The sequence below is a fragment of the Camelus dromedarius genome, chromosome X (genome assembly GCF_036321535.1).
Source record: "Camelus dromedarius isolate mCamDro1 chromosome X, mCamDro1.pat, whole genome shotgun sequence".
NCBI lineage: Eukaryota > Metazoa > Chordata > Mammalia > Artiodactyla > Camelidae > Camelus > Camelus dromedarius.
The window spans coordinates 25,327,110-25,341,442 of record NC_087472.1 but is presented as its reverse complement, the minus strand read 5'-3'; the positions used below and the strand labels follow the sequence as shown (position 1 = coordinate 25,341,442).

The 14,333-nt window shown below is 39.3% G+C and overlaps 1 non-coding gene across 1 annotated transcript; it reads left to right on the top strand.

Moving 5' to 3' along the window:
* Window positions 1-55: 55 nt before the first annotated feature.
* On the top strand, window positions 56-8,225 carry LOC116150989 (uncharacterized). Its single transcript, XR_010379360.1, has 2 exons — window positions 56-230; window positions 7,153-8,225. It is a non-coding gene; the product is annotated as an uncharacterized LOC116150989 (transcript).
* The last annotated feature ends 6,108 nt before the right edge of the window (window positions 8,226-14,333 follow it).

The window sequence follows — 14,333 nt, the reverse complement described above, 5'->3', positions numbered from 1 at the left end:
GAATCTCGCGAGACTTCAGGGCGTCCGGCTTCCCTCGGCGGAAAGGTTGTAACACCTGGTCTTAGCTTCCCGCCGGCGGAATCCCCGCACCACCCAATCCCCTCGCGACCCAGACTCCCTCGGGGCACGTCATTAGCAAGTCCGCCATCTTGGCTAGAACGAGTCTTTCACGGACTACAAATCCCGGCGTACAAAGCAGGTACCCGCTTCTGGCCGGGAGTTCTGGAGCAGTAAGTATTTCAGGGTCACTATTTGTAAGTAAATGAAATCCTTAATTTTGAAATTTAGGTTTTTTCTGATCAAAACATACATTCTGCAGGCTGTACTTCTCTTCGTTTTCCCTAGATAAACCCGATGTTTTCCTAAGTTTACCTCATTTGTGTCTTCTATCATTGATTCTCAAGTGTGCTTTGAGAAGCTTGAGAATTTCTTTTCCCTATATTGATGAGGATTCACAGACACTTAGTAAACAGGCACAAAACACTGATATTTATGAGCAATATGACTAAAATATATGAGCTTTGTGTTCATCACCCTTGTTTAAGTAAAAGGATTGTATTATGGTACTGATGCCCCCCAGGGAGGAGAAAATAAAACTCAACTTGGTTAGATGGAATTACCCTCCTTCCACTTTAATAAAGGCCAATTATACATTATTTATAATAGCCCCAAACTGTAAACAATTCAATTCAACCGACTGATGCATAAATAAAATTTGGCACATCCATAGAATTAAATACTACTCAGAAATAAAAATGAACTGATACGTCCATCGATATGAATGAATCTCAAAATGATTGTGCTGAGTGAAAGAATCTAGACACAAAGAGAGTTCATCCTGTACTTATATGAAATTCTAGAAAAGGTAAAACTATAGCGATAGAATGCAGATCAGTGATTGTCAGGGGCCGGGGGTGGGGAAAAGGGATTGACTGCAGAGGAGCTCCGAAGGACTTTTTGGAATGATAAAAATGCTCTTTATCATGATTGTGGAAGTGGTTGTATGACTGCATGCATTTGTGTAAACTCATTTTATTGTACACTTAAAATTGGCAAATATTATTTTATGTAAATTATATTTCAATAAAGTTAACCCCCCCGAATGAAAAGAAATGCAAAATCTGAAAGACAGTGCTCTGAATGATAGAGCATTTGTATTTCATCAAATCTAAGATACTGTTGAGTCTCAGACCATTATTTTATATACCAAGAAAGGAAAAAATGATGCCATTGAACTATGACACACCACCAGTTTTAAGATGCATCTTGATTTTCAAAGATGTTAAAATGTGAAAAAATGTCTTAATATCAATTGAACATATTATTGCTGTATTATATGCAATTAAGGGAAAAGAGGGCGAAATGGAAGAGAAGAGCAAACGATAAGCCAGAGAGAGACACAGACACCCACAGCTGGCAGGAACCAAGTTAAGGATGCAATAGAAGCCCCAGGCAAAAAAAGCTGGCTCAGGGCCAAGGTCTCATTTTTGCTGCTGTCTAGAATATATTACCCAGACTTTGTAGTTAAATTTTCTCACCTCTGTTGCTAAGCATATGCTTCCAAATTCCTGTAGCCAAGGCTGTTTCCCTGTATTTGAGATCTGTTACTCACTCTTGCCTCCAGTACTGCCCATTCTTACAAGCCTAGCTTGGGTATCTGCTTCTGACCTACTACTTAGCTCTGCATTTACATCTTGGTGCATCCCTCTGTTTTGGAATGCTCGCTAGCTTTAAACCACCAGCTATATTTCAGTCGTCAGAGTTGGGTGATCCAGGACTCAGACCTTAGGCTTCTTTTCTGTCTATGCTAACTCCTTTATTAATCTCATCCATTCTTTTCTTTTCTCTCTTTGCTGACAACTCCAGAATTTATATCACCAGCCCATACCTCTCCTCTGAATTCCAGACTCATATATCCAACTGTCTACTTTGATATCAGAACATTGTCAGTATTCCAGATGCTCTCTTCATCTCCCTTCCCAGTCACTTCCCCCACCAAGAGTACTACCGTCTTAACTTCTGACACCATTGATTAGTTTTGCCTGTTTTGAACTTTATGCAAATTGAATCATGTAGTATACATTCTTTTATGTCGGGCTTCTTTCTATCAACTTTTATGACTATGAGATTCATTTATGTTGTCATATGTAGCTTTGAATTGTTCATTCTCATTGCTGTATAGTATTCCATTGAATGAATGTACCACAATGTATTTATCCATTCTAATATATGGGGTGCTGCTCTAAACATTCTAATATGTGTTGTTTGGTGATCATATGTATGCATTTATGTTGGATACATACTATGAGCGAAATTGCTGGATCATAGAGTAAGCACATGCTCCACTTTATTAGATACTGCCAAAGAGTTTTCCAAGAGGTTGTACCATTTACACTCTTGCCCACAGTGTGTGAGTCCCAGTGGCTTCACATCCTTCCCAACACTTGGTAACGTCTGGTGGGTGTGTAGTGGTAGCTCATTGTAGTTTTACTTAGCATTTCTCTGATGATTAATGCAGTTGAGCTCCTTTTCATATATTTATTTTTTTACTGTATGCTCTTTTAACCTTTTGGTTATCAGTATATTAATATATTGTTTATTCCAAAGCAAAAAGAAAAAACCAAACCAAGGCGCAGAGGTGTTATGGCTCCTTTTCACCAGTTAAGGAGGAGAGCAAAAGTGAGAGAGAGAGACAGAGACAGAGAGAGAATTCAACCAAAATTTCCTTACCATCATTGATTCTCAGTGTTTGTACACTCCAAGATCTTTCTTCCCACTTCCCAAGCTGGCAGTATCATGGTTGAGGCTCCATTGTAGAAAAGCAGAAAGAAAACATCTACACACACACACACAGAAAAACCCTTAGTTTAAAAATTCTTCTCTGGCCTTCATTGAGCAGGCTGCTTTTTATAAGTTGGATTGCCCTTTTTATATTAACTCCTTTCACAAATAAATTCCTTGTGGGAATCACGTGGGACTGCCTGGTATTCAATTCCACCCAGGATGATGGGAACTATAACATTAACATCCAATTTCAAGATCAAAGTGCCTTTCATTTAAATGCTGTTGTGTTTGTTGTTGTTTTTAATTAATTCTTGAACCAGACCACCTCTGAAACTACCCAAATCCCAAGCAGACAATTAGGAAAGGAGTTGGATAATTTGTAAAGTACAAAAAAAAATTCATATAAGTGCCTGCTGATTCTAATGTTATCTGTGAAGGAAAGGATAATAGTTTGTTTTATATATTAACCAAGTTAAGGATATGTTTGAGAACTTTGGACTCCCAGTGTAAAAAGGAGGATTATATCATATAATTATTTGAAGTACCTTCCTCATTGGTCAAGGATCATAACAAAAGATGTTAACCGGCTATTCCCTATGTCTACTGATGACATAAAACAAGAGGTAATGGAAGATATGACATAAGCAATTCAGTTTCATGAAGACCAAAGTTTAATTTCCCAATTAAAATTTTTCCTTTCAGTTTAAAATTGGCAGCTGAGTCTTGAAGGAGTGACATTAGATTCTGAGTGAGAATACCACATTTATGTAAACTTGTAAGTAAATGAAATAAGGTTTAAAATCCTGACAATGTATAATCTTCTCAAGGGAAAAATTTTACAGGGTATAAAAGACAAACAAAAAACAGAAGTTAATCATATTCTCTAATGTGGACTTAGAAGGATCCTAAGTGCTGAGAGTGAGATGAAGTTTAGACGAAAGATGACTTATGGACTTTCACAACAACAGAAACAATTGTGAAAAAAGTTCAATTTTGCGCTGTGCTGAGCACATTAGGTGTGATCATTTGCCCCTCACACCAGGTGGGTGCTATTGTTTTCACTATTTTGCAGTGGGTGAAATTAAGTCATATGTTGCTGGCTGAAATCCAAAATGACATGGTTAGTAAACAATACAACTGATTCTTGAACCCAAATTACATCACCAAGGTTGGTGATTTAAAAAAACCTAAAAAAAAACTAGAAAAAATTAGTTATCTTAAAAATACTGGTAAATTCTTAGATGTAACAATAATGTTAATAAAATGTTTATGTTATATTATAAAAATATGAAGAGATTTTGTCAAATGTTAAACAAGTACAGAAACACATTCTATAGATATAGAAGTAAAGGAAGACAATTAGAAAGGAAAATAATGAACTTAAAGAAATTCAGGTTTGAGGGATTTGGAGCTATTAAAAAACTCAAAGGGGGAAAAGACATCAAAGATGAATATATAAGAAAACAAAAAAGTTAAGATCAGAAATGTTTCTTCTTTATGTATGGTAAACAACTACTAAGCAGAAACTTCTAAGGATAAGGGGGAAAATGGTTCAAAATTAATACTTTCCTAATTTCAAGTAGGGCTGTGTCCCAAAGACAAAAAAAGCTTCCAGTGTTAAGAGATCTCATCATGTTACCGAAGCAAACTTGGGTCCGCTTGCGCAATGCACAGTAAAGCCAATCTACTGACATTGGGTTGTGGTGAAGGAAAGTGCAATGTTTACTGCAAGGTGCCCAGTATAGGGCCAAGGAAGAACAGGCAGCTCATGCTTAAAAGACTTAAACTCCCTGATGGCTTTCAGGGAAGGGTTTTTAAAGACAGTGTGAGGGAATGTGATCAGCTCATACACAATTCTCTGACTGGTTGATGGTGGGGTAACAGGGTGATGTTTTTGGAATCTCAGTCATCAACTTTCTGGTTCCAACCAGTCTGGGGTCTACCTGCTGGTGGTCAGCATGCAGTTAACATCTTCCGCTGGTGGGGGTTTTAGTACCTGCGAAACAACTCAAGGATATGGCTCTGGATATTTCTGTAGCCTTTGAGGGAGAACTAAAGGCCCTTGACTTTGTTATGGCTAAACTATTATTATTTTGTCTTGCTTGACTGTTCTCCATTGTTTCTGCATTTTCTCCCTTCTTTGATTAAATTTGCCCTAGGGAAGGCCTAGGGGGCTAAAGCTTTTCTGCAAACAGGAGTAGGGGGGACATGGAGAGGTCATCTAAGTGGAATCAAGCAGTAATTGTCCTTCTGTGACTGACTGATTTCACTTAGCATAATGTTCTAAAAGTTCATCTACATTGCCACACATTTTAGGATTTCCTTCTTTTTAAGGCTGAATAATATTCCATTGTATGTGTATGCACTTTTGTTAGCCATTCATCTGTTGATGGGCATTTAAGTGGTTTCCATATCCTGGCTGTTAGGAATAGTGCTGCAATGAATATGGGACTGCTAATATTGCTTCAAGATCCCGACTTCAGTTCTTTTGGATAAGCACCCAGAAGTGGGATTTCTGGATCATATGATAGTTTTATTTTTAATTTCTTGAAGAACTTCTGTACTGTTTTCCTGAGCAGCATACAAGGCTTCCAATTTCTCCACATTCTTGCCAACACTTGTCTTTTTTTGTTGTTTTTGTTCATAGCCATTATAACATGTTTCAGATGATATTGTGGTTTTGATTTGCATTTACCTGATGATTAGTGATGATTAGTGGTTAGTGATATATCTGTTTACCATTTATATATCTTTGAGAAATGTCTATTCACGTCCTTAGCCCATTTTTAAATTGAGTTGTTTTTTTTTTTACTGTTGAGTTGTGGGAATTCTTTATATATTTATGAGTATACCCCCTTATGAAATACATAGTTTGCAAATATTTTGTCCCATTCCTTAGACTGTCTTTTCACTCTGATGATTGTCTCCTTTGGTGTGCAGAGGCCGTTTAGTTTGATGTAGTCACACTTGTTTATTTTTGCTTTTGTTACCCGTACTTTTAGCATCATATCCTTGAAATCATTGTCAAGACCAATGCCATGAAGTTTTTCCCTTATGTTTTCTTCTAGGAGTTTTACAGTTTCAAGTCTTAAATTTAAGTCTTTAATCCATTTTGAGTTGATTTCTGTGTATGGTGTAAGATAAGGGTCCAATTTCATTCTTTTGTATATGTCTATCTAGTTTTCCCAGCATCATTTGTTAAAGAGACTATTCCCCATTGTGATTTTTGGCACCCTTAATTCAGTAAAGTTGCAGGATACAAAATTAACATATAAAAATCAGTTGCATTTCTATATACTAACAGTGAACTATCTGAAAAGGAAATTAGGAAAACAGTCGCATTTACAATAGCATAAAAAAACAGGAATAAACTTAACTTTCACCTTAAGGAGGTGAAAGACCGGTACATTGAAAACTACAAAACACTGATAAAAGAAACTGAAGACACAAATAAAAGGAAAGATAGCCCATGTTCCTGAATTGGAAGAATTAGTATTGTTTTAATGTCCATACTTCCCTAAAGTAATCTATCTACAGAGTCAGTGAAATCCCCATCAAAATTCTAATGGAATTTTTTACAGAAAAAACATTCCTAACATTCATATGGAACCACAAAGGACCCCAAATAGCCAAAACAAAAAAGAAGAACAAAGTTGAAGACCTCACACTTCCTTATTTCAAAGATGTATTGCAAAGCAACAGTAATTAAAAGAGTATGGTACTGACACACAGACATTAAGGCCAGTGCAACAGCATAGAAAACACAGAAATAAAAACAATTATCAATATTTTGCCAATCTTGTTTCAACTATCACTGAAGGATCTTAAAAGGAAGAGTCACATGATGAGAGTTGCATTTTAGAGAGATCTCTGATGGCAGTTTCCAGGATGAATAGGAGATGAGACAGTGAGGAGAGAGCAGAGCGAGGATAGTCTCAAATTCTTTACTTCCTATTGTCTTTTGAACTCATTTCAGTAAAGGTCACACCCCTATCAAGCCTCAGGATCCAAACTTGCCAAGGTCATTCACAGCCTCCCTTTCTGCTGTCAAATCCAGTGGTGAGTTCTGAGTCCTCATCTTACTGGGGCTCCCAGGGCATTTGACATAGGCAATCACTCCATCCTCCCTGCAACCCTCATTTCCGTTGGCTTCCTTTAGTGGGACACCGAGCTCTCCTGCTTTTCCTTTGATCTCACCAGCCAGCCAGTCAGTCAGTCCTCACTGCCTTCTGCTGCCTCCTCCACCTCCATCCTCTGGAGTCTGGAGGTTGGAGAGCACGGGGCTCTGGCTTTGGACTTCTTTTCTGTACATTCCCTCCTTTGAGGATCTCATCTGATGTCAGGTTTTTAAATGTCTCCTCTGCACAGATACCTGCTGCTCAGAAGCCTCCTCTGGGTTCCAGACAGACAGATGAGCTGCCTCTTCAACAGCTCCCCTGAGAGGTCCAACAGACCTCTCACACTCAGCACGTCCAAACTGGAGTCCTCCCGAGCTTCCCCGTATCCTCTGCGTCACTTTCTGGCATCTCCATCCTTCCAGTTGCTTGAGTGAAGATCTTCATATCATCCTGATGCCGCACTTTCCTCTCACACCCAAATACGTAGTTTCAGCCAGCGCTCATCCCACTCAGAGGGAGACCTCCGCTCCTGGCTGTGTGGGGCTCACAAGGGATCGGGTCCTCCTCTACCACACACACCCCATCTCCTACCAATCTCCCCCACCACTCCTACTCCCTCCTGCTGCTCCAGTCTTCCCCCACCCCACCTGCTTGTTCCTTGATCATGTCTAGGAAGGACATGATCCACCCACCCCAGGGCCTTTGCACCCGCAGTTCTCTCTGCCTGGTGTGATCTTTCCCAATTCATTCACGACCTTGCTCCTTCATGCCATTCAGTCCTGCTCAAATGTCACTTGGCCAGGGAGGCCTTCCCTGCCCACCCTGTCTGAAATAGCACCCTCTGGTCCCTCTCTAGTCCCATCCCCTGCTTTATTTTTATCCCTTTGTTCTATGTTGATCTTTCCAACTAGAATGTAAGCCCCATGGGTTTAGGGACTTGGTTTTGTCACTGCCGTCATACCCCTCCCTGAACCTGTCCCACCACATAGCATGTGGCACATATATACTGAATCAAAGAGTGAATCAAGCCGACCATGTTGCCATCCTACAATCCTACAGTGTTCCGTCACATCTCTGTGCCTTTGCTCATGCTGCACTTTCTCCTTGGAAGGTGCTTCCTGCTCCTAGTCTGCCTAGAAAACTCTTACTCGTCCCTCAACACCCCACCAAACTGTCGCCAGCTTTGTGAAGCTCCCATGTCCCCAAGCAGAATGATCCAGTCATTCCTTGGTGACCCCAAAGCATCCTGTACGTGCCTCAGTTAATGCCTGAGTCTCATGTGATTTGTCTGTCTGTCTTCAGTAAATAGTGAGCTTCCTGAGAGCAGGCACCTTGTCTTCTCCCTGTGTCCCCAGAGCCTGGCCTGGTGCCTGCGCAGCTATAAGTACTTGGTAATGGTTTACTGTCTGAATGAATCGATGAACCAACAGATGAGGGAAGAAGGGAGTAGAAAGGAGGGAAAGATTGACCATTTCTTTCCTGGTAGGTGTCCTCAGGTGCCTGGGAGCCTTCACTAGGGAAGTTCCTCTGTTTTCCAGACTAATCCTGACACCCTGCCCCTTCATCCAAACTTGTTAGAAACCTCTCTGCCACACTGAGTTAGTTTCCACTCCCCCCCAAATTAGGACCCACGGTCTGACAAGTTTGATTTTGTTTTATTATGATGAGATAATATTTATAAAATGCTAGTGACATATGTCTCAATAAATAGTAGCAGTTATATACCTGAGAGGCCAAGTAAGGTAAATGATAAAAAATGTAATTTGGAGCTGGGTTGTACCTTAGCAAAGGCTGGGTGACCTTAGCAGAGGTCATTACAGTGAAGTGATGTATTTATCAGGATAGCTTAGGCTGTGTTGCAACTGCAGAAATCTCAGTGGTGTAAGACAAGAGTCTCTTTCTCCCTTACCCAAAGTCTGCAGCAAGTGCAGACAACTCTTCAAAACAGCTGCCCTCCCTGGGTGACTTAGCAATTGAATATGCTTTGATATGTTAACTTTACCATCTCAACACAAGGTTTCCAGGTTTACTTGGGCAGGGGAAGAGAGAAACTGGAGAATCACACAGAGGCTTTGTGCAGGTATTGCTTCTGCTCACATTTCCTTGGTCAGCTCTAGTCATGTGGCATTGTGTAACGCAAGGATGTTGGGAAGTGTAGTCTCCCATTTGCCTCAGAAGGAAGGGAAACAGGATACTGGTCAGTATTAATAATGTCCCTGAGAAATGGTAAGGTCAAAAGAGGGCTTTTTAAGATGAGCTAAAGAGGAAGTGGGAGGAGAGATTGGCTTATTGTAGACAGCATGAGGTGCTCCATGAATCCACTCCCCAGTGAAACTGGTGACGATTATTAAAAAAAAAAAAAAACAACAGTTACTGCCTCTGGAAATAATACTAAGAGCATATACCAAATGAATAAAATATCTATTCAAGAAAATCTACTAAGATTCCATAAGAACAGCAGGAGCCTGTGGTATTTGAATCAAGGCTACTCTCTTCCTCCCACTTCCCAGCTCAGTGAGATGGAAGCTCTGTTCCAGCCTGGTGCAGCCAAGAATACAGGGCTCCCCCTTTATACAGCTCCCAGTTGGAGGATTATCTTCCCAGAAAGGGCAGGACATCCACATTTCTCATCCTGCCACCAGCTACCTGTTGCTGATGCTAAGTTCTGGGCTAATGTGGCTGAAAGGTGTGGGTCCCTTCTTTCACCCAGCCCCCTCTAGTGGGACAGAGGCTCTATCCCGAGCACAGTGGGGCTGAAAATACTGAAGCCCTGGTCACCCTTGCCCTGGCTTGTGTGGTGGTTTCATACTGGCAGAGGCAAGCTGAGAAGACCTGAGGCTACTGCCCTACCCTTACTGAGCACTCAGGTCCCAAAGTGGGGATGTCATTCAGAGAGAAGCAAGTCATTCATGTCATACACAAAAATTAACTCAAAAAGGATCAAAGATCTATATGTAAGAGCTAAAACTATAAAACTCTTGGAAAATAGGGGTAAAACTCTATGACTTGGGATTTATCAATGTATTCTTAGACATGACACCAAAAGCATGAATAACAAAAAAAAAAAGGATAATTTGTACTTCATCAAAATTGAAGACTTTTGTGCTTCAGCGAATACCAACAAGAAAGTGAAAAGACAACCCACAGAATGGGAGAAAATATTTGCAAATCATGTATCTGATAAGGGCTTGGTATTCAGAATATATAAAGAACTCTTACAACTGAACAACCAAAAGAAAAACAACCAAATTAAAAAAATGGGTAAAGGATTTGAATAGACATTTCTCCAAAGATGATATACAAGTGGCTAACAAGCACATGTAAGGATGCTCAATAGTCATTAGGGAAGAACAAATCCAAACCAGGAGATACCACTTCACACCTACTAGGATTGCTATTTTAAAAAAGGGAAATAACAAGTGTGGTGAGGATGTGGAGAAATTGGAGCCTCTTACATTGCTAGTGGGAATGTAAAAAGGCACAGCTGCTGTGAAAAATAGTTGGCCAGTTCTTCAAAAAGTTAAAGATAGCATTACCATATGACCCAACAATTCCACTCCTAGGCAAATATTCAAAAGAATTGAAAACAGGTACTCAGGTAAGTATGTATACATCCATTTTCAGAGCAGCAGTATTCACAATAGCCAAAAGGTAGAAAATACACAAATACCCATCAATGTATAAATGGATAATAAATTGTGGTATATATGTACAATGGAATATTATTCAGCCTCAAAAAGGAGGCACAGATACATGCTGTAATGTGGGTGAACCTTGAAAACATTAAGTGAAAGCCAGACACAAAAGACTACATATTGTATGATTCTATTTATATGAAATACCTAGAATAGCTAAATCCATAGAAATGGAATGCAGACAGGTGGTTGCCAGGGGATGTGGGGAGGACAGAATGAGGAGCATTTGCTTAATGGGTATAAGGTTTTCTTCTAGGGTGATGGAAATGTTTTGAAATTCTATAGAGGTGGTAGTATCACAACATTATGAATATACTAAATGCCACTGAAGTGTTCCCTTTAAACTGTTATGTGAATTTCACTTCAGTCCAAAAAATATTTTTAAAAAGGTTAAAAAAAGTTTTAAAAAAGGTTGAACAATTACCACGTGGCTTAGCATTTCCACTCCTAGGTAGCTCCCCAAGAGAAGTGAAGATGTATATCCACCCAAAAATGTTTATATAATGCGTTATTTGTAATAGCCAAAAGGTAGAAACAACTCAAAGTCCATCAGCTGATGAATGGATAAACAAAATGTAGTATATCCATACAATGGAATATTATTCAGCCATATTAAGGAATGTATTGATACACTCTACAATATGAATGAACCTTGAAAAGATGCTAAGTAAAAGCAGGCAGTCACAAAAGGCCACATGTTATATGATTCCATTGATGTGAAATGTCCCGAACAGGCAAATATATAGACAAAAAGGAGATTACTGGTTGCCTGGGGGGATGGAGAGTGACTGCTAATGGGTATGCTTTCCTTTTTGAAGTATTTAAAATGCTTTGAAATTAGTGGTGATGGTTGCATAACCTTGTGAATATACTAAAAGCCACTCAAGTGTATACTTTAAAATGGTGAATTATATGATATGTGAGTTATATCTCAATAAAGCTGTTACAAAAGAATAAATAGATGAGAAAGGAAAGGCATTAAGTATACATTATTCTTGGTTTGGTGAGAGGGAAGGAGAGAGAAATAGCTAAAGAGGAAGGACTACGGAACAAAAAACAAGGGAGTGATGACTATGAAAGTCAGTATAGTGATTACCTGTGTGTGTAATTTTGAGAGGATACATGAGGGGCTTCTTGAGTGTTGTCAGTTTTGTATTTCTTGACCTTAGTGGTGGTTATGCACAGGGTTCCTATATAATGGTTATACTGCACAGTTGTGTTTTTTTCCATTAAAAAATTTACATATATGTACTGTTCATTGTTTCTAAGAACAGTTTAGAGCTTTAGCTTTTAAAACTTACATAGATCAAAGGAATAAAACCAATCACAAAATGAGAATCAACAGAATGCAGTAATCCAGTCATAAAGGACAGTCAAAATGTGCTTACACATATTCAAGAAATTATTCATCTGAGTTATAAATAATAAGTTAATTTGTGTCTTTTTAAAAAAGATTCCACATATAAGTGATATTATGTGGCATTTTTCTTTCTCTTTCTGGCTTATGCAAAGTTGTGTTTTATGCACTTTTCTGTATGTGCATATTTCCATCTCACTAAGTGGTACCACCTTCCATCTGGTTTCTCAGGTCAAAAATCTTGGAGGCATCTGGACTCTTCTCTATCTTACACCCTATATCTAACCCACCAGGACATGTCAGTTTTACCTTCAAACTACATCCAATATCTGACCCCTTCTCACCACCACCTGGTTTGAGCCACTTACCATTTCTCACCTGGACAACAGCAGTAGCCTTTTAACTGATCTCTGCTTCATCCCTTGACCTTCCCGCCCTGGTTTATTTTCTACATAGCAACCCATTTTTTTTTTTGGTTCTCCTTTGACTTGAAGATATTTCCTAATGAGATATAATAACATAATGAAAATGAAACGCACATTCCAATGAGTTTGGACAAATGTAGACACCTGTGTAGAAAATGCTCCATTTAAGATATAAAACATTTCCACTATCCTCCATAAGTTCCAGAAGGATCCTTTTTAAAGCCAGTGTCAGATCATGTTACTTATCTGCTCGAAACCTCCCAGTGACTCTCCATGTCACTGAGAATAAAACCCCAAGTCCTTACCATGGCTCATTAGGCTGTACAGTCTGCTCCCTCCTTCCATTACTTCTGTTATCTAATCTTATAGTTCTTTCCCCTTCCCTGAGTCCACTCCAGTTACATTTCTACCTCACTGTTCCTGGGACATGTCAGGCACTTTCCTGTCTCAGGGCTTTTGCACTTGATGTTCTGTCTGAAATGCTCTTCTCCCAGAATCTGCTTCATTTAAGTCTCTGCTCAGATGTCACCATATCAGAAGAGGCCCTCCCTGACCACCGTATATAAAATAACATTCCCCCAACACCACTGCACTCTTATCTCCTTACCTTGCTTCATTGTTCTTCATAGTACTTAACTCAATCTGTTATTATATATTATGTATGTATAAATCTGTTACTCTCTCTCATGTAAGTTCTATGAGAGCAGGGACTCAGAGGTTGAGGGCTTTTGCTATGGCTGTATCTCCAGTGCCTAAATCAATGCCTGGCATATAATGGGTGCTCAAAAACTCTTTATTAAATGAAAGTCTGTAGCCTCCAGTCTGGTCCAGTCTGCCATCATATCACCCGGACTAGTGCGCCAGCCTCCTAACTGATCTCCCTGTCTCATGTCTGCTTCCCTCAATCCATTTCCTACACAGCAGAATTCTCTTTTTAAAATTCAAGTCTGATCATCTCACTTTCTTTCTTAAAACTCTTTGATGGCGTCCCTTTGCCCTTCAGATAAAAGTCCAGAGTCTTTAATGTGACTTGCAAGGTGGCTGTTCTTTGGCCCTGACTACTTGGCCACCTACCTCTTTCCTCCATCCATCCTGGACTGCTTGGAGTTCTTAGCTGAAGCCAGTTTCTCACTTCAGGTCCTTGGTAAATACTAACCCTCTGGATACTCTTTCTACCACCCACCTCCTCAGGTCTCAGTTTGAGGATGTTCTCTTAGGGGAGCCTCCTCTGAGCTCTCAGACTCCAGCTGCAGTCTCATCTCTGCTTGTGTGCTTTCTTTTTTCCTCATATTTAATTTTTTTTAATTTGTAAGAATAACTATTTAGTTTTCACCTATAAAATGAAGTTGTACCATTTACATAAAGATGATAAAAAATAGTTTTTAAAAACTCATAAACTTGTAAACATGAAAATACCTTGAGTACACCACTGATTTGTAGTTTTGTGGAGTTACGATCCCTTTTAAGAATCTGCTGAATGGTGTGGATCCCAAGAATAATGCTCACTTGCATATATTTTGTATACTCTTAAGATTCACAGATAATAAAAAATGTACGTGGAGCAGTAGATAAGTGGCATTTCTCCTTTCAGCTCTTTAAGACTAGTTTCTCAATTTGTCTTTAATACCATCCCTTCTCAGTTCTAGCTACCTTCTAGAACTTCTTTCATCTTCTTTGTTTTCTCCTAGACTCTTTCTCTCAGCTTATATGGATAACAGTTCAAGGTATATCTTTCCCCATAAAGCTTTATTTTACTTTTGAATAACTTTCTTAGTGTAAATTTTGAGTAGCTAAAAAAAACCCACTTTTATGATTCTTTTGTTACCTTTTGCCGTATTTCTTTCCATGACACTTTTTAGAACACTGTCTTCCTTTGCTTTCCATGGCATTGTACCCTTGTTTCTTCATCTGCCTCTGCAACATCCTCTTTCCTGTTTCCTATTCTGCTCTGTTT